Below are 21,528 nucleotides of genomic sequence, written 5' to 3' on the forward strand. Positions count from 1 at the left end.
CGGTGGTAGTTTAGTCGCCAGGTCGTGTCTGACTCTTGAGACCCCATGGACTGTAGCCCGCCATGCTCCTCTGTCCATAGGATTTTCCAGGCAAGAATACTGGAGTGGGTTGCCATTTTCTTCTCCAGGGGATCTTCCTAACCCAGGGATCAAACCTGCTTCTCCGGCATTGCAGGCAGATTCTTTACTGAGCCACCAGGGAAGCCACATAAGGCAGGTACTAATTACTATTATATTAGCCAGGTAAGAAATTGTGACCTTGGTAATTTGCCCAAAGTGACACCTATAAGTGGTAGAGATAGGATTCACCTCTAGATCAGTTTAACTAGATGGAAGGAGCCTGAATCTCTGGATTACTGTGTGGAGTGGAGCCTTTCTCCCAAATCTAATTCATGGGTGACTGAAAAAGGAACAATCCTGCATTATGCCATTGGGATTTGGGGCCATTTATTGGAGCAGTGAACCTATCTTGACTGGGTTAGTACAGGAAAGACAGGATTGATACACTCGAGCACAACTAACTTAAGGATTTCCTACACCCGTGGTGGATTCATGTCAATGTATGGCAAAACCAATACAGTATTGTAAAGTAAAATAAAGTAAAAATAAAAATTAAAAAAAAAAGAAAAGAAAAGATCAGAATAAAGCAAAAAAAAAAAAAAACCCTAAAAAAAAAAAAAAGATGAAATGGCTATTGCTATTTGCATAAGGCAGGGTATGTGCATAAAGGAAAATTATTCTCTAGGTCAGTCCCTACCAGTCTCATATCTTCTCAACCAGGAGGACAAGTAGACTTTGGGAACAGGGCTGGCCGTACTGATGTGGAATCCTTGACACTGATATGAACAAGTGCCTGCAAATTAGGCTCAGTGATCACCAACTGAGGAATGCTTCTTCTAAGGTTTGACTCTGGTATAAAATCCAGTGGTTCCTAGGTTGTTTGCTTGTCTCTTTTCTTTTGATTTTTTTTTTTACCTTACAGAGAAGATTCTCTTTTTGACTACACTGGCCAGCATGGCTGTGAAGGGGAAACCTTGGTTGCTGTCAACACTTAGGTCTCTGAGCAGGTCCCCTGTATAATTAGACTGTAAGTTCCATGATGGTGGAGGCCTTGTCTCTCTTGTTCACCACAGTATTCACAGTGTCTAGTCTAATGCCTGGCACACAGTAGATGCTCAAAACTTGCTGAATGCATGAAAGACTACAGGTTTGAATAAAAGCTCAAGCAAACAATAGTCAGAAGTCCATAAAGTACCTTGGGCTCTTTATGCCAGTGGCAGCTATTACTCAAGGGCCATTGAGGGAGAAGCCCAAAACGCCTGCTATGAACTGTGGGTTCAGCAGCCACTTACTAAAATGCTTGCTGATTGAGTGATGCCGCCTCATGCTGAACCTGATCCATGGTGAAATGTGGGAAGGCATAGGATCGGATAACCACTGTGGGATGCTATTTTTTAATTTATCTCCTAGGATGTCGTAAATACGGTCGTCACAAAATTCGTCGTGGTTTTAGATGTATGAATCAGATGAAAGTCTGTGGGAGTCAGCAGAGCAGCGAGCCAAGGAATACAACACTCGTCTCAGCATTTACCTCTAATGGATGGGGTTTAAATTCATCAAAGTAAAAAAATTCTAGGACAAACCTTCAAAGAATTCATCTTTGCATAAAAGCAATATGCAGTCTGGTTTTCCTACACTCATTGGGTTCTGGAGAAGGAAATGACAACCCATTCCAGTATTCTTGCCTGGGAAATTCCATGGACAGAGGAGCATGGTAGGCCTCAGTCTATGGGGTCACAAGGAATTCGACATGGCTGAGTGACTGAGCATGCACTCATTGGGACATAATTCAGAAAATACGGACAATTCTCCCATTAGGACAGGCAGCAGCTGGGTTATCTTGCAGACTACAGATCTCTTTTCTTGAAAATCAAATATTGAACTTTAATGTAAGTATACTATGTTTTCCATTAGTGCCAACTAAATTTTAAAGGGATGCTATGTCTCTAATTAAAGGCATTTATAAAAATATGTCCCCCAAATCCCTAAAGCTCACCACAAAAATAATAAGCACAGACTGCTTTTGGTTTAGAGTATGTGGCTCCAGTGAATTTAAATATTTATCACATAATTTTTTTTATCAGTGTATTAATGAGCATTAACTTTCATGGCATCACTTCTGGAAACAATAAAAAATACTATATTTTGGAATGCTATTTCTGGTTGGATTTCCATCACAGGGCACCATTAAAATAAGGGTTGATTTCATGAAAAATAATGGCACATTCCTTTCTAAACTTGAAATTTCAAACACCAGCCATGAGAGAAGCAAACAATACAGTCAGAGATTTTCGACTTTTTTCCAAGTTTTTTATCAAATTGCCACAGAGACTCAAAGCCCCCAAAGCAGGTGTTCTTTCCTAGTCCAAAGAATAAAGAATGTTTGAGAAAATCCTCTTTTGTAATTCCCCTGAGAATACATGAAGAAACATTGCTAAGCATCCATTTCAAATGTTAGGGATTTGGATTGAGTTTAAACACCAGCTTGTACGTAATGTCGTAGCTCCAATTTTCTTAGGCTAGGGTGATGGTGCTGATGTAACAGAAGGGATGGCTGGGACTAAACACAGGGCTGGAAACACAATAATACATGACATCAGCCAGCTAACTGCAAAGGCACTTAGTTAGTTGGGGAGGAAAATTAGGCAGTATCTTCTGCAAATTAAGAGTGACATGGGAAATGAGGTAATTCTTATATAAGTCACTCTAAATAATATTAATATCTCCGATATTGTTCTTGAATATCCAATAAATCAAATAAGATTCTGCATTCAGATTACTTGGGAAGTATCAGCCAGCATCCCCTATTTCATTTTGAATGTGTCCTGTTCTAAGAACCTCTGATAGGTGAACCTGCAGGCTCTATCCAGAGTAACTGAGATTTACATTACAACTGATCAATTTACACATGTGTGTGCTTTATATCAAACTGAAAAGTGACATAAGTTCTCTAATGCTCATTTCAATTGTCATGAGCACACAGAGTATCTTCTAGAATATTCCTGCAGCTACGATCAATTTCATATAACATTCTGCATTCTTCATCTGAATACTATCGCTTGTTTTCTTTGATTGGATAAAAGTCCCTTTGTAAATAGCTATAGTCTTACTTCTTTGGTCCACGGCTTTAACTTGTATAAATTGTATTAACACTGTAAGTTTTCCCTCTTAACCCCTATTTAACCAGGCAGGAGGTCAGTCCAAGTATACAAGACTACTTAAGGATTAAGGAGGAAAACAAAAGAAATTTACAGTTTGGTAATTCTGTGGATACCATCCCTTTCACAGAGAAATTAGAGAATACTGTGAAATTCACACACTCAGAGAATAAAATCAGATGTGGTGGAACTGATATGAAACAGTGGTGTGGGTTTTGTCCAGTGCGGTGCCAAGACCTTTCAGCATCACCAGCTTACATATCATTTAACTCAGAGCTGGATAGACTTCACAGGATCCAGGAACTTGGATGGGGAAAATATTATATCTTCAGTTTCAGGAACCTCAAACTGAAATTTAGTATCTTTCAATTAAAATGTAGGCCACAAACCACCTACCACCGTTCCTGTGATTTTGTTGCCAAGAGAAGTCACAGATATTCTCACATCCTATTACAGTCACTGTAGCCATCTCAAAATACCTTTTACACTCATTACTACTTCACAATTATAGTAGTTATTATAACTCCTGCTAATTTGGTTTATTTAATAATGAATTATTAACAACACACATTTCACAATTTTTAAAAATCTGGTGAATGTATTTCAATAAAAGTAGTTTCCTTTGTAATCCTGCATACTTTATTATGCATTTAAAAACATCACTCTAAAAAGAAACCATAGGCTTCGTCAGCCTGACAAAAGGTCTATGACATCCAAAAGGTTACAGTCTCTGAAACTGAAAGTAGTTGACAGGCAACATCCAGGTTTCTAGAGTAAATCATTCCTTGTCAGTATCTTTTGAAGATGAAGCAAACTTAACCTTGAAATCAACACAGTCTCAATGCTGTAAATAGATGATTCTGATGAGAGTCCTTTCCCCCCCGCCTTATTTTGCCATAAGGAAAGACCTGTAGATTCTGAAGTATCTCCGCTATTATTAGAAAGGCTGCTTTCTTCTAATGATAAACTTTGTCACTGACATTTTGCCAATCAACGTTGAATTGTTTACTTATTTTGTGGTGCTGAAATCCAATCTGTTTTATTACGGCATTGAATACAATTATCTTATAACTCTAAAGCATAGAGAGAGCATCAAGAAAATCATTGCTTCCTGGAAAAACTATAATGATAATTCCTAATTTTGAGTAAAAGAGGCAAGCATCAAAGTACCCCATCAAAGATACTGCTTTTAAATGACAGTGTTGCTGGCTATTGGTCCTAGTCATACTTACTGGAAGTACTGCAAATCAATGAACGTATTTCTAGGAGTGTTAAGAATATGACCTCTGAGTTATTATGAGAGAAATTAAACAATGAGATAATGCCTCAGTAGTTGTGCCTGGAGTGTAAGCACATTAGATTTTTTGGAAAATCCTCCATGAGACTCTGGCCAAAAATAGACATATCAAATGCCAGCAAGTCAAATGAGTATTCACTCACTGAAAGGTATTGAGAAATTATTTGTGCACTCACAACTTATTTTTGATACTAAATACTGTTTAAAGTATTCATCCCTAAGAGTTAAATAAAGGTGATCAGAATTCAGAAACTAATAAAGAATACAGAAAAGAACAATATTATTCTTGCATTAAATTGATATATAGCTTACATACTATAAAATATGTATTCTTGATTTAAATGGTCAAATCATTATTTTCTATTCATCGGTAGGTATATTAAATGTGCTGCTCTAAAATTTTCTTTTTTTCCAGTTACATCTGTAAGATTTAGCTAGCTGGTTATAAATCTAGGCTTCAATTAACTTCAATACCAGAGGTTTTATTTGAATTACAAGCTACAAATATCATCCAACTTGTATGCAATGACAGAAAATTCAAAATTATTCAACCTGGGAAAGAAATGAACTACAGCAATGCAAATCCCCCGTCCTCCAATTTGCAGTACATATTGTTATAGGAATAGAGATAAAAAGCCTTCTTAATCACAGTTATCAAATTACTCATTCAAGCATTAGAACAATTTTTGGTGACTATTTTTATCTGTGTTTGAATTAAAGTAGATCTACCTGGATAATTTAGTTTTAGGGCTATTGCTTTCTTCTCTAGGTAGTTATTTCAATTTTGAAACACAAAATTAGCTTACATGATGCCTCAGTGAAAGCCATCCAACGCTTTCCTTTTCACAGCTGAATTTTCAGAGGAAGATACTGCAAATGTGCACGTTTGCTCAAACAACCAAAAAGCAACTGCATGTGCACATGTCAGGGGTTCCACCCCAACTTCCTTGGCATAATCCAGAGTATTTTTCTCTAAACAGGAAGCTGTTGACAGTTTTCCCTGGTATTTTCAGAATACTTGATTTACTAGAAAACCCTCAACTTTTGTTTCAAACTATAATGTTCTTTACCACTGTGCCTATTGTTGCTCCTTATGAGTGCTACGAACAAGACAGAGACCAAATTCTGAACTATTCTAGGCTGATTCAGAATACGGTAGCAAATACACACACACACACACACACACACACTCTCACACATACACATATATATATAAAGGCAAACTTAGCCACATATTGCCAAGCTGTGCTGGCGTCTTTAAACCCGAAACAATACTGAAGGGGAGATTCCTGGAATTCAACGGGGAATATCTGGCTCAAGCTGCCAAGTCTGTATCCCTAAACTATGTCACGTTAGCAAGTACCGAACAAGGGAGGCGATTATATTTTAACCTACTTCCCAGAACATGAATCCAAATTTAACCAAATGCCAGAGATTCCGCCCCAAATGAACAACTAGAAGCTGCTTCACATTTTTTTCTCCGGGTACAACAATAATTGCTCATGAAGACAAACTTGTAAGAGGTGAGAGAGAGGGGAAAGCCACTGTGATTTATAAGCACGTCTTACTGTTGTATACAAAGCAAACTGATTACCTCTCAGCAGAAGTGCAGGATTTAACAGTCCATGCTCCGCAGCCCCTGGGACACAGAAGCAGCAGCGTGGAGGGCAGCAGCGGCGGCCAGCACCCACCCAGCCTCTCACAGGCCTTTGACTGTGTGGACTCAGCCACAGGCTCTGCCTCTAGCTGACGTCAAAGTCCCTGTCACATGGCCAGATGAAAGCCAAGAGAGCATTGGTTGTCGTAGCAACCACAGAACAGCTCTGAAATTATTTCAATAGGTCATCTGTCACTGTGGTGTGTATGTGTGTGTGAGTGTGTCTGTGTGCACACCCCACCACCCATCACGGACAGCTCCCCGACAACCTCAGCCCTTGAAGTGGTGACTGCAAAGTGCCTACAACTTTCCTCTTCAGGGCTGTGGGGGTCTGTTCCTTACAGTTCCCGGCAGGAAAAGGCATGCCCCTCTTGAGTCCCGCTAGTCCCACTGTTACCAGCGTGAAGCTCGTGGCTCTCTCTCTCTGTAGAACAGAAGGAAAGAACTGAGAAATTCTGGGAGTAGTATTCCAAGCGAATTAAATCTGTTTGTCAGTAAATAGAATAAAAACTGAAGCTCAAAAGGGAGCTGGAAGAAAAGATATTTTTAAAATGATCTAAGAATCCACATCCTTGTGCTGAGACCATGCTAATCATGGCAAGACAGAGAAGAAACACGGGATATGGTGCCCCCGAGTCAGATCCAAGTCTGCTGAGCCTCACATCAACTAGGATGGGGAATCAGGTGGGATGAATTCGGGATCCATATATTGTGAACTGTCGGTGCAGGAATGAACGACTGAAAGAGCTTCAGAGCAGTGCTGCTTTAAAATACTTGACACTGAAAACTTTTTTTGGACTTTTACTTTAGGGGTCACCATACAGTTGCCAAATTCTCCCCTTCAAAACACTCTTGTCCATGTCCCCTTGGGACTCAGCATGGAAAAAAATGGGTAAGTGTCCTCAAACACAAACCCCAGTGAAAGTCTAGGGTAGCAGAAGAAAAGGACAGCCTTGCCTGTTTCCTAACTTCAGCTTCGTTTCCCTTAGGACCAGCCTCACTTGCTTCTAATACCACACATGAGCTATTTCCCAGTTCCCTCTCCCTTTTAATTAACAGGAAGTCCATTCAATAAAATGAAATGAAATCCAGAGGAAGTTCTTCTGAAAAATACATTCAGAAAATGTATACACATTCGAAGAGGAAAGAGATTAAAAGGCAAGGAGAAAAGATTGCTCTCAAAACCTGAAGGATCTTCCCATGCTAGAGTTATTGAGATGTCTAGTCTGGCTTCTTTAAACAAAAGAAAAAAGTCTAGGGTGCTACAAAATACAAGTGGAAGTTAAGCCAGCTGAGCAGATTACATTTATGTCACTGCAAAAGAATGAAATTTCTTTGGTTTGAGTCAGGAATTGCTTCTAGAACAATAAGACTAATGTTCAAATTGTCTGACCATAGAATCCTCCTACCCATCTCTCTCTTCCTTTACTTCTGTCCCAGCTCCAACTGGGAGAAAAGATACATTTTTATTTGAAAAGATAGTTTCCTAACGCTATTATTAGCTATAGCACTGCAAAAGTAACATTAAAGTGTAATGCTGCAAGGAAAGCTCCCCCTTTTATTTCAGATAATGATAGCGGGAAATTTACCTATTAGCACCAGCACCATTGGCTCATTGACTCCAAGGTCTATCTCAATGCCTCAGGATGTTGCACCAATGGCAGATTTAGACTGCAGTCACAATTTACAAATTTGTGCTTTGTGCCAGTGGAGGGTTTTGGTTTTCTGTCAGAAATGCACATCGCAGCGATGAGGGGAGTGGGAGGAGAGGAAAGAAAGCATTTCCTTCTAGACTCTGAGGGCCCCATGTGCTCTGAACCGCCTGCTTTAATCCACAGCTTCCCGATCAGCACTTCCTTTATGCAGACAGACTGCAGTACCACGGTTTGCCTGTAGGTGATGTCCTCTGAAACAAGAAGTTGCCAGTTCTAAAAATTCCTAAAATTCTGGCCTTAAATTAGTTTAATATTCAACCAATACCCAAACTTTTTCATTTTGAATTTTCTATCACTTTTAAGACTTAGAATACTTTTTTGTATACTGACTTAGGCACTCACTGTAAGTTAAAATTATCAGTGGACTGACCTTCAAAATGAAAAGTGGATAGTTGTCATTCTTTTCTCTGTAGCATGCTTCCAACCTGCCATCACTGATTTACCTTTGCAAATCATCTAGAATTAGAGATTCCTCTTACAGCAAAGTAAGTTACTGGTCTTCTGCAGGGTTGAAATTGTGGTAATGATCTCTTTGGAGCTCAGTGAAAGTGTTGTTCACTTAGTCATGTCTGATTCTTTGCGACCCCGTGGACTGTAGCCTGCTGGGGTCCTCTGTCCGTTGAATTCCCCAGGCAAGAATACTGGAGTGAATTTTCTTCTCCAGGGGATCTTCCTGACCCAAGGATTGAACCCGGGTCTCCTGCATCGCAGGCAGTTTCTTTATCATCTAGGCCACCAGAAAGTCTAAAATCGTTGTGCATGCATGCTAAGTCACTTCAGTCACGTCAGACTCTTTGTGATGCTGCGGACTCTAGCCTGGCCAGCTCCTCTGTCCATGGGATTCTCCAGGAAAGAATACTGCAGTGGGTTGCCGTACCCTCCTCCAGGGGATCTTCCTGACCCAGGGATCAAACCTGTGCCTCTTTTGTCTCCTGCATTGGCAGGCGGGTCCTTTACCACTAGTGCCACTTGGGAAACCCCAGGTTGCTACCAGTCTGGCTAATTAATCCAAATGTAGCTGAAAATATCATAGGAAATACACATGGGGGCCTTCTCCAACACAACCCACCATGTTGAAGAGAATATGAGTCATTTTTTTTAAACAAAAACTCACTTTTTTAGGTGAACATGATTCACTGAATTTAAAAATACCCTTTCCAAAATAGCACTGCACCATAGCTTTCACTTGCTATATGAATGTCAAGGTTGCCTGTTATTAGTTTGATCACTTTGCCGGAAATAACTGGTAAATGCCACTAAACAAGCAGTCTAACTTGGGTTCACACACTTGAATTAACAGGTGGTTTAGACCATGAGTAGACAACTATAATTAGCCTTTTATTTCCAGGTAGAAATGTTGCTGTGCCACTATCTCAACATTAGTGGGAAGGCCATAGACTTTCCCACTTTTAGAAGTTTTTAGAAGCACTGGGTTCAAACCTCATCTGGGCAAGTTACTCAAAACCTACATCCTAAGGTGGTTATGAGGATTATAAAGTTAAGGTTTTCTAAAATTCTGACACCCTGCCACAGGGTAAGTGGCTCGAGGTATATGTCAATTCTTATTTATCTGTCTGATTCTGATAAGTTTACAAAGACTTTCAGGAAAAAGATGAATCTTACTCATCTCTACAACTCTGTGGTTAGCACAGGGCCCAGAACACAATGCGTGCTCAATAAATGTTGGTGACATCTCTGTGCTCAGTCATGTTGGACTCTTTGCAACTCCATGGACTGTAGCCCGCCAGGGTCCTCTGTCCATGGGGATTCTCCAGGGAAGAATACTGGAGTGGGTTGCCATGCCCTCCTTCAGGGGATCTCCCCAACCCAGGGATCAAATCCAGGTCTCCTGCATTACAAAAAAATTCTTTATCAGCTGAGCTACCTGGGGAAACTTCCTCTACTGGGAAATAAATGCAGAGAAAGAAATAGTTCTTTTTTTCTTTCTGCTAACAAAGGAGAGCCTCCCTTCAACCCCCCAAAAAGGCCAAGGAAGGAAGAAAAAATACTGAGTAATCACAAAATTTTCTAGCAATGAATGAGTTTAAGTAAATTTGTCAAGTAAATCAAACTTATTATAAGTAATTATAATTATATTAAACAATTATATATAAACAATTTTATATATAAAATTATTATAATAATTTATTATAAGTAAATCATGTTTATTATAAGTGCACATAAGTTATATACTGATATATTTTATGGCTATTGCTGTTGATATTGGGTAATCTTTTACATTAACTGATCAGTTGAGCACCCACTATATCTGGAGTATCTTTCTAAGTGCTATAGGTGTATTAAATCATTTATTATAGTAACTATGAGGTAGGAGGTATTCTTTTCCACATTTCAAAACTAAAGAAACTTAAGCATAGAGCAGTTAAATAACTTGCCTGACTAGTACATGGCAGAGTCAGTATCTACACCCAGGAAACCTAGCTCCATAGATTTTGGAGATAATTTATATTCGATATATTTTTGAAAAGCATTGGATTATTTCTTATGGCTATTTTATACTTGGGGGTTGCTTTATTTTTAATTTCTTATGAGTGGGGGAAGCCCAACTGATCTTTTTTGCACTTGAGAACTCTGCTTATCTTAAGTTAGCTTTGGCCTAAGGAGTAATATGGGCTTCCCTGGTGGTTCAGACAGTAAAGAATCTGCCTTCAATGCAGGAAACACAGGTTCATCCCTGGGTCGGGAAGACCACCTGGAGAAGGGAATGGCTACCCACTCCAGTATTCTTGCCTGGAGAATCCCCATGGACAGAGGAGCCTGGCAGCCTACAGTCCACGGGGTCACAAAGAGCTGGACACAACTGAGCGACTAACACACACACAAAAGGAGTAATATGCCAAGAAAGCTTAATCCAGAAGACTTGAATCAAGGAAAATGGGCAAAGTAAAATACTGAAAATATCCCAAATAAAATCACCCAAATTATTATAGTCTTAACCAAAGCAAATATTTGGGTCTCACAGGCTTCAGTAATTTTTGTTTCACAGTATAAAGGAGTTTTTTGCGTTCAAACTAATATCCTCACTGAGATAATAATGGGTAGATTTTTTTTTAAGTGACTGGAAGGCATCAAAGAGTAGAAAGAGCAGCAAAATCTTTAAGTACCAAGATCTCAGATAAAAAGAAAATATATTGATATAAGCCCAACAATCTCCACATCATCTGTTATGTTTTCCCTCAAACTACTTGATAATCCCCAAGTGATACGGGACTCCTAGCATTCTCAAAACTAGAGAGACAAACTTTGTGTATCCTGATTGTATTAATGTCAATATCCTGTTGTAACACTCTACTACAGCTTTGCAAGATATTACCTTTAGGGGGAAAGCAAAGAGAGAGCATATGGGTTCTTCTTGTATTGTTGCTCACAACTGCATGAGAATCTACACTTATCTCAAAATAAAAGTTTAATTAAAAATTTTAAATGAAAGTGACATAAGACATTTCAGTCAAAAACTGAGGTTATTGTTTCAATAGGGTTACATACATTTCTGAAGCATTGTTTAAGCTGAAGAAAAATGATCCTAGATGGAAATATAGAGATATAGAAAGGGCAGATATATGAATTTATATGAATACTAACTTTATAAACCCCAATGTATTATAGGGGTTAACATGTGTATAGATTCAAAATAAAGGGCAACATTAGCACAAAAGATAAGAGAAGATGAGAATCAAAGTTTTATAAAATTCTTATATTCTGGTCAAAATCCTAATTAATGTGCATACAGGCTAAGTCGATTCAGTCATGTTAAACTCTTTGTGACCCCATGGACTGTAGCCTGCCAGGCTCCTCTGTCCATGGAATTCTCCAGGTAAGAATACTGGAGTGGTTGCCATGCCCTCCTCCAGGGCATCTTCCTGACCCAGGGATTGAACCCACATTTCATTGCATTGGCAGGTAGGTTCTTTACCACTAGTGCCATCTGGGAAGCCTGTCCTAATTGATAATAGTCTCTAATAAGGTAAGGTGCACAATGTAATCCTTGTAGTATCCATTAAAAGATTAACAAAAAGGATGTTTAGCTAACAAACTAATACAGCAGGAAAATAACTTTAAAAATTACTTGATTCCCAAAAGAAGCAAAAAAAAAAAAAAAAAAAGGTGGGAGAGAAGAGAAAATGATAGGATAAATAGGAAGAAATAGTAACACTGAAGAGTTGATCATAAATACACTTCAATAATTATTATGATTGCTATAATATATAAACTGACTAAATATTCCAATTAAAAAGCAACAAACATCAGACTATATTAATACAAAAATTCTAACTCTTTACTCCACATATTTACTCAATAACTTATAGAATAAGTAACAAAAGAAGGTAAAGATAAAGAATATTTTAATGATGCAACTAAGTGATGCAGTTAGTTGACAACACATGACGAATAATAATCTTAAAAATTACAAAATACACAACTTTTCCTCTCAAATATATTTAACAGTATTGACTATATGCTGGCCACAGGAGTTTTTTCCAACACATTATAAATTATCAAAATCACAGAGTATACTCTTTGTACACAGGGGAATAAAGCTAGGACTCGATATTAAGAAGACTCATAGAAAATCTCTAAATGGAAACCAAGCGATACATTTCTAAATAATCCATGAATTAAAAAGACCTACATTCCAATGTAGAAATATTTTGAACCGAACAACAAAAATGTAATATACCAAAATTTACATGCACTATTTCCCTGGTGGCTCAGCTGGTAAAGAATCTGCCTGCAATGCAGGAGACCTAGGTTCTTTCTCTGGGTCGAGAAGATCCCCTGGAGAAGGGCATGGCAACCCACCCCAGTATTCTTGCCTAGGAAACCCCATGAACAGAGGAGCCTGGTGGGCCATGGTCCATGGGGTTGCAGAGTCAGACATGACTGAATGATCAAGACTCTCTCTCTCAGAACCATAACTGTCTTTGCTGTCAGACACTCTTGCACATTAATAAACCTGACTTTTACAAATCATCGAGGATTAAGGATTATATTCCTTCTTACTGCCAAGAATTAAAGAAATAGACTCTAAAGCATGAGGAATCTAGATGCTTTCTTGTGGTGCTTGTGTTGAAATGCAATTCCTATAAAGAAGACTATGGCATCAGTCCTGAAATTTATCTGCAACCACAAGTCAAACATTTTGCTGAGTTTTTGTCCAAAATGTGAACATCAAGGATTCCTGGTGCATTGCGATCGAAAGTGTTATGAACTTTGGAATCGGGTACACTCAGATTTAACTGTGGGCTCTCCAAATATGACTTTTCATCTCTGTGACTTTGGACAACTTACTTAACCTTTCTGAGTCTTCATTTGATTATCTGTGAAACAGCTATAACTAATGACCTTGCAGGGTGGTATAAAGGCTCAAGTTTAGTAGCGCCTCTGAAATAGCTAAAGAGAGAGCTAAACTTCACAATTAGAAAGAATAATTAAGAAATGTGCTAATTAGGGTCCATTTTACCCTAAGTTTATGCTGTCTAAAGAATACTTACATGAAGTGATTTCTGATTTTCATGGAATTCCTTAGTAAGTAAATTACAATAACTCTTAATATCAAGAGAACTATGAATTTGCATTTATATTTTCATAGTCTATATTTCCACTTAATAGCATTTCAGTTCAGTTCAGTTGCTCAGTCATGTCCGACTCTTTGCGACCCCATGAGTCGCAGCACGCCAGGCCTCCCTGTCCATCACCAACTCCCGGAGTTCACTCAAACTCACGTCCTTTGAGTCGGTGATGCCATCCAGCCATCTCATCCTCTGTCGTCCCCTACTCCTCCTGCCCCCAATCCCTCCCAGTATCAGAGTCTTTTCTAATGAGTCAACTCTTCGCATGGGTTTAGTGACAGTTAAAAACCACAGTATAGAATCATAGTTAGCCTATTAAGTTATTCATTTTCTATAAAAGAGGGAAAATAGGATTAAACTTGCCATTAGCTTCTCTTCTAAAAAATCCATCCCTAAAAACGCCTGCATCACATACTTCAAAAATGGCAAATTCCTAGTTCTTTTATTAATGTGAAAACTCTTCTATAATAACCCTCACACAGACTTAATAGAAAACAAATGTGTTAACAATGTAAAAGATGTGAATCTTGCTTTAATAAAATCAAATGTATATAAATCCTCATGCACAAAATAATTAACTAGGACAGTCAAAGCATAACTACCTTCCCTGGTGAATAGAAAAGGCAATTCAGTTATGGAAAGGGGGCTTCCCTGGTGGTTCAGACAGTAAAGAATCCGCCTGCAATGCAGGAGACCCGGGTTCAATCCCTGGGTTGGAAGAACCCCTGGAGAAGGGAATGGCTACCCACTCCAGTATTCTTGCCTGGAGGACAGAGGAGCCTGGCAGACTATAGTCCATGGGGTCGCAAAGAGTCAGACAAAAGAACAATTTATTACAACTTTTCAAAAAGACATTTTGTCTCAAGGAGACTGCCATCTTCTTGACTTTTGCTCTAATAGGCTACTGATTTCAGTTATCATGTTTGGGCAACATGACTAATGCTCTCCTCCCCTGCTCCTGAGGTGTCCCTGCTTTAATCCCAGAAAACTCTGAACTTGTTATCCTATGTGTCAGTGGTGAATTAAGGTTTGCCAGTCATCTCACTTTAATATAGGGAGATTATTCTGGAATATCTAGTGACACCAATGCAATTATGAAGATCCTTAAAAGTGGAAGAGAAAGGTAGAAAGATGGCAGCATGGAAAGTTCTTGGCCTAATGTTGCTGGCTTTGCGGATTGGAGAAAGGGCCATGAATCAATCAATCTTTCTTTAGGAGCTGGGAAAGGAAAGGAAATTGCTACATCTGAATGTTTGCATCCTCCTAAAATCTGTATGTTGAGAACCTAACCATTAATGTAATAGTATTAGGAAGTAGGGTCTTTGGGGATTGTTTAGGTCTTGAGAGTGGAACCTTCATGAATGGTATGAGGTGCTTATAAAGAGGTCCCAGAGAGCTTGCTTGGCCCTTCCACCACGTGAGGACGCAATGAGAAATCTACGACCTAGAAAAGGACCTTCACCTGATCATGATAGCACCCTGATCCTGGACTTCCAGGCTCCAGAACTGTGGGCAATAAATTTCTGTTGTCTATTAGCTAGCTGGTTTATGGCATTTTTGTTATAGCAGCCTGAACGGACTAAGAGAAGTGAATCCAGTCGTAGAGCCTATAAAAGGGAACACAGTCCTGCCTACATCTTGAGTATAGACTAGTGAGACCCACTTAGATTTCTGACCTCCAGAACTGATAGATAATAAACGTGTATTGTTTTAGCCACTAAGATGGGGGTAATTTTTCATAGCAGCAATAGGAAACTAATACAGGCAACAGGTGTGTACTGGGCATGTCTCCCAAGCATAACTTTGCAGGAGAAATGAAGACGAATCCAGCCTCAAGCAGCTAGCAGGGCAGAGAAAGGGAGAAAGCAAATATCCCAAGAGAAGCACGGCAAAGTACTACAGAGCTTCAGCGGGGGGAACTGTCCTTCCCAGCTAGGAGCAAACCCACTACCAGAAAATCTATGGCAATATCTTCACATCCTACATTCCAGAAGGCCAAGGGCTGCCCTTCCATCAAGTCCTCTGATTCCAGAATTTCCATCTGTAAAAGGACTTCAATCGCAATAACAATATTTTCAAGGACTGGGTTGACGTTCAAGTCAAAGAATGTGCTAAACAGCAAGCAAGGAAAGAAACTGACGGACCACACCGCTCCCTTGCTGTCATCTTCAAGGAAGATGTAACTCAGTATTGCAGGCAAGAGTGTATTCTCTGGCTGAGTGGAATGGGACGATTTTGGTTTGTATAAAAAACTTTTAAGTTTCTATTGAGATACAGCTGATTAACAATGTGGTGGTAGTTTCAGGTGAACAGTGAAGGGACTCAGCCACACATACACATATATCCATTCTCCCCCAGACTCCGCTCCCCTCCAGACTGCCGCATAACATTAAGCAGAGATCTCTGTGCTATACAGCAGGTCCTTGTTGGTTATCCATTTTAGATATAGCAGTGTGTACCTGTCCATTGGAATGGGGTGTTTTATACCCAAAGCTATCCTGGAGATCTGTCCTGTTAAACCTGCCTTGAGGATGTTTTAATTTCCTGTACTCTTATCTGTGGAAAGCAAAAACATTTTTCATATATTTGATACCAACCAAAGAACCAAAAGTAAGATCTCTCTGAAGAGGCAGTGTGATCAATGAAACGGTGATGCATAGAGACCCCAGGGATATGGCTCCTGACCACCAGGATGAAAACAGCCTGAGAGTTAAGCTCATTGCCAGAGCTTCTAGGATCTTGATTTTTTTTTTTTAACATGTAAAATGAGATATTCAATGATTGAGTTTCCCATAGTGTACAGCTGTCAGCATCCTCAGGGCTCAGGCATGAGATCAGTAACTTCACCAAATAGAATTGAGAGCCCACATTGCTGGGGAAACTTGTGCCAGGGCTGGAGGGACTCAGAGAACTTCCCGGAGCAGCCAGATTCGACAGTGGCCTTTTCTCCAAGAAATTTGGTTATGAAGAATTTCACCATGAAACACTCAATTGCCAGTAAAGAGAGCTTAAACAGGAATGGGAGTAGAGAAGCAATTTGGCAGAGGGCAGGGAGATTGAGGCGACCCTCACCAAAGGAGGAGAATCATGAAGTCAAGATGAAACGAAGATTCCTGACTCATTGAGGCTGTTCGCTTGGGAATGAGTAACATTGGAACCTTCTAAACAAGGATGAGGGGCTTGAAGGCTGAGTCCTATAGCATAAGTTCCCGGCTGAGTGTCTGAGCTCTGCAGGCCTCTCCAGTTCCTCCAGACTCCTTGGGGTCTACGAGCACCTCAATAGTGAATGAATAACTTCTCTTTTTGCCTCGCCAGCTTCAATGGATTTTTGATCTTTTGAAGCCACTGAGCTCTAATATAAACATCCTTAGCACATCTTTGTTCTTCACAGAATTAGTGTCACTGATTCCTCAAAATGGAAAAGACTTTTTATCTAGATTCACTGATATCTGGCCTAGATATCCATGATATCTGCATTCATTTGCTCATTCATTCACTTTTACTCACTTATTCACCTAACAATCTTCAATGAGCGCTCTCCCTGTGTGTCAGGGGAATAGCAATGAATAAGAAAGACTCGGACTTTGGTCTCCTGGAGTTTATAGTTATTGAATAACTACAACCTTCAGTAAATAATGAGTGATACAGAAGGAGAGCTACCTGGTGCCCACAACGGAGGACCTAACACAGTCTGGGAGTCCACAGAAAAGGTCTCAGAAGATATGACCCTTGAGTGAAGAAGAAAGAGCGAGTCGTTGAGGAGCTGGGAGCAAGTCAGTTCACTGAGCAGAGAAAAAAGTGGGTTTAAAATCTCTGAGATAGATGGTAACGATAACCCTGTATGCGAGACAGCAAAAGAGACACAGATGTATAGAACAGTCTTTTGGACTCTGTGGGAGAGGGAGACAGTGTGATGATTTGAGAGAATGGCATTGAAACATGTACAATATCACGTAAGAAACGAATTGCCAGTCTAGGTTTGATGCAGGGTGCTTGGGGCTGGTGCACTGGGATGACCCAGAGATGGTATGGGGAGGGAGACGGGAGAGGGGTTCAGGACTGGGAACACGTGTACACCGCGGCGGATTCATGTTGATGTATGGCAAAACCAATACAGTATTGTAAAGAAAAATAAAGTAAAAAAAAAAAAAAAAAAAACCACTGAGATGAGAGGGTGCATGGCATGTTTTAGGAACTGAAAAAGAGGCCAGGATGCAGAGCACTAAGAGAAGCAAGTGGCACACGATGAGCGAGCTGGCCGTGCGCAGTTTATGGAGGGCTTTGTAGATCTGTGTAACCAGGTAACGGTTAACAGGTGGCAGATTGGGTCCTAGGTTCATCTGAGCTCTAATACAAAGACTGATGAAATGTTTTTAAAGTAATGTGTTTTTTTTTAAAATTCCTGATTCTGAAGGTATACAGAGTATGATTATGCAGAGTATGTATCTTCTGTTGGCACAAAAAGCCCTACGCAAATGGTCCCCAGGTTATATATCATCAAGCAATCATCTTCAACAGATCTGTTAATCCGCAGACACTAGACAGCTTTAGAATGCCTCTAATTATAGGATTTGTCCAGATTGAGCCCCAGAAAAGTCTCAGGATTAGGCTTCAGGGTAAAAATCTGTCCATTACACAGAGGACCTCACACTCTTCCCCGTATGTCAGCTGCTGGCCCATTTTTACTGCATGAAAATGTAGACTTGGAGATAATCGAGTGACTACACTCAAAAAAAGTGAAGTCGCTCAGTCGTGCCCAATTCTTTGTGACCCCATGGACTATAGCCCACCAGGCTCCTCCATCCATGGGATTTTCCAGGCAAGAGTACTGGAGTGGGTTGTCATTTTCTTCTCCAGGGGATCTTCCTGACCCAGGGATCAAACCTGGGTCTCCTGCATTGCAGGCAGATGCTTTACTGTCTAAGCCACCAGGAAAAACATCTGATAAACTATATCTGCACATTCCTGGTCTCTTCGTGGCCTGGTCTCCAGAAAGTCTCTGTCCATTTCAAAATCAGAAGATGCTGTTTTCATCATTCAACCATAGAAGCTCTGAGGATGTCTCCACCTCTCTCCCTACTGCCAGCAGCTCCAATTCCTTGGTCAAGCTCAAACAGCACTTCTTATAAGGATTCATGTACCAGGATAGAAGAGCTTGCCCAGTGGCTCAGTAGTAAGGAATCCACCTGCCAATGCAGGAGACCTGGGTTTGATCCCTGGATTGGGAAGATGCCTTGGAGAAGGAAATGGCAACCCAGTGTTCTTGCCTGGAAAATTCTATGGACAGAGAAGCCTGGTGGGCTACAGTAAATAGAGCTGCAAAAGAGTCAGACACAACTTAGTAACTAAACAACAACCAGGATGGAAGCATCTTGTTCTGCTTCCTGGGAAGGCTCTGCAAGGAGGCTCTAAGGAATCAACCTTTCCCTCCAAGCTGGAGTGGCAAGTAGACGAGCCCCGCAAAGCCTGGGCAGTGCTTAATTAAGATGCCATCCTTTTTGCAGTTAATTGGCAGATTGTTTTTAGAGTTCATGCCTTAGAATTTGTACCTTCTGGATTGTCATTTTACTTCCCTGCCACCCACATTAAAAGAAAAGTCTCTTTTGCCTGTCTTTGCAGTTCCCAAGCCTAATAATAATCACGGTTTCAGCCTCTTGCCTTGAGTTTCTGACAGCATAAATAATGCAGGTGCACCAAAATAAAATGTAGCTCTGCTGGCTTTTACTTCTTTAGCCAATCAGCTATCAAAAAAAAAAAAAATGTAAAGAGACTGAATTGATAGAAAGATGCATTTTACTGTCCAGCTGCCAAGAGGGCATTGCCTACAAAGAGGATTTCGGAATAATAACCCTAAAGAGAGGAGGTTCAGAGCGTCCCATTCACTGCAGCCGCAGCCTGAAAGACACATTGTTCCTGACAGGTCAGGTGGAAGACCCCTCCCGTGAATGCGGCATTCTGAGGAAATGCTAAGCCATCCCATTTTTTAAAAGACCCTCTGACATCAGAAATTTCAACCATGATTTGGTTCTCAGGGAGCGATCTCATATCCTCACAGGTGTGGGATAATCAGGCATCTAAGAACAGCAGCTTCTCCAAAAAGAGCTCCGGAAAGGATGAAGATACAATTGGTCCATTTAGAATCTGTGCGGTGAACTCCCAGGCTTAACGCTTGCATTCTGAGAGCTGTGGCAGGGTTGAGAAATGCAGCTTTCTAGCTGATGGAAAGAGGAGGACCTCTGATAGGAGGACTTAACCCCTGGGGGCATTGGCACAGAGAAATACATTTTCTAAAATGTCAACATATAAAACATTATAAAGGGAAATGCTCCAAAATAACATATTCACTCATTCCATTATCCTGCTTAAGAACTTTACCCCATTTCTTTCTCATGCTCTCTTCTAAGCTTTAATGTTGACAGAAAAAAAATGACCATAGTTACCATGATAATATTTAGGTATGATTCTTTTAGGGGGGCTTGTTTTGCATTTGGCATTGTGCTGAGTGCTTCATGTGAATTACCTCATTTGATTTTTCAATAGCCCCATGAGGTAAGTACCATATAGACATGAGGACACCGAGTTTAGAAGAGTGACCATCCCCTACCTGAGATGCCTGATTTAATCCGTGGAGTCAGATAATTCACACAAGAGCTGGCACTCAAATCCAGAAGCCAAAGATTTCCCCTTTTTTTCATTAATTGTGGGCTGATGAATACTTTTTAAAGAAAGCCTCCATATTCATCCTTTTCAGTTGCTATATAAATTCTAATGAAATGATGTGCCACAGTATATTTAATATTAATTCTCTGATTGCTACAGTTTACTTGCTTCTAGATCTTCTCTATTATAACTAGCAACATATAAACATCTAAGACATGGGTTCGACTCCTGTGTGGGGAAGATCTCCTGGAGGAGGTCGTGGCAATTCACTCCAGTATTCTTGCCTGGAGAATCCCATGGACAGAGGGGCCTGGCAGGCTACAGTCCACAGGGTCACAAATGTTAGCGTATACTGACCCTTGACCTTCAAAATTCTCCAAAACAATACACTTGAAAATATGCAGCCAGTATTTGAATTATCTACATTAGTACCAGCTTTCTAATGCTTTCGTAGCAGGAAGCAGCAAACACCCAGGTACTTGGGAAAGCAACAGGGGAGCAGGACCAAACAGGGACATTTTAATCCTCAAGTGTATAGAAAATTCATAGCAAGTAAATCTGCAGTGAAATTCCCAAGGAGAGTTTTGTAGAGGAAGTGAATAACACATGTGCAAGTACACGAACATGAGCATACACACATACGAAGTGATTTATCCACTACCGTACACTGGTGTCCCCCTGAAATTCATATGTTGAAATTCCAACCCCCGATGCATAGTGTTAGGAGGTGGAGATTTGCGGAAGTGAAAAGGTTGTGAGGGCAGAGCCCTCAAGAATAGGACTAGGGCTCTACTGAATGAGGTTCTGAAGAACTTCTGAAGAGCTCCTCCTCCCTTCTACTATGTGACAGTCCAAGAAGGCAACCAACTGAACCAGGAAGTCAACTCGCACTAGACACCAACATGCCAGCACCCTGATCTTAGATCTTCTAGGCACTAGTCTGGGAGGAATACATTTTTGTTATTTTTAAGCTATGGTATTCTGTTATACTTTGGCCACCTCATGTGAAGAGTTGACTTATTGGAAAAGACTGATGCTGGGAGGGATTGGGGGCAGGAGGAGAAGGGGACGACAGAGGATGAGATGGCTAGATGGCATCACTAACTCGATGGACATGAGTTTGAGCAAGCTCTGGGAGTTGGTGATGGACAAGGAAGTCTGGCATGTTGTAGTCCATGGGGTTGCAAAGAGTCGGACATGACGGACCAACTGAACCGAACTGAACTGATTCTGTTATAGCAGCTTAAATGGACTGAGGCATCTAAATCTGTGCTTGAAAACTCAGATCTCTTCAATTCAACCAGTTGCTTTCCGCCCCCAGAAAGCTTCTAAATATTCAACATATAAATGAGTTAAGTCTTTCTTATTTCTCATTTACAAATCTTTTAAA

General features: G+C 40.2%; 1 protein-coding gene across 3 annotated transcripts in view; it reads right to left on the reverse strand.

The window, feature by feature from the left end:
- The window catches only part of NCALD (neurocalcin delta), a 343,524-nt gene that overhangs the window by 84,408 nt on the left and 237,588 nt on the right, over positions 1-21,528 (reverse strand). Inside the window, exon 1 of one of the 3 annotated variants that reach the window (XM_018058318.1) lies at positions 6,110-6,259. The exons of the other annotated variants lie outside the window; for them this stretch is intronic. The gene's annotated coding sequence lies outside the window, so the exon portion shown is untranslated. Of the gene's footprint in view, positions 1-6,109; positions 6,260-21,528 lie in introns of those variants that run through there. 3 annotated transcript variants of the gene reach the window in all.

Source organism: Capra hircus, chromosome 14, assembly GCF_001704415.2.
Source record: "Capra hircus breed San Clemente chromosome 14, ASM170441v1, whole genome shotgun sequence".
NCBI classification, from domain to species: domain Eukaryota; kingdom Metazoa; phylum Chordata; class Mammalia; order Artiodactyla; family Bovidae; genus Capra; species Capra hircus.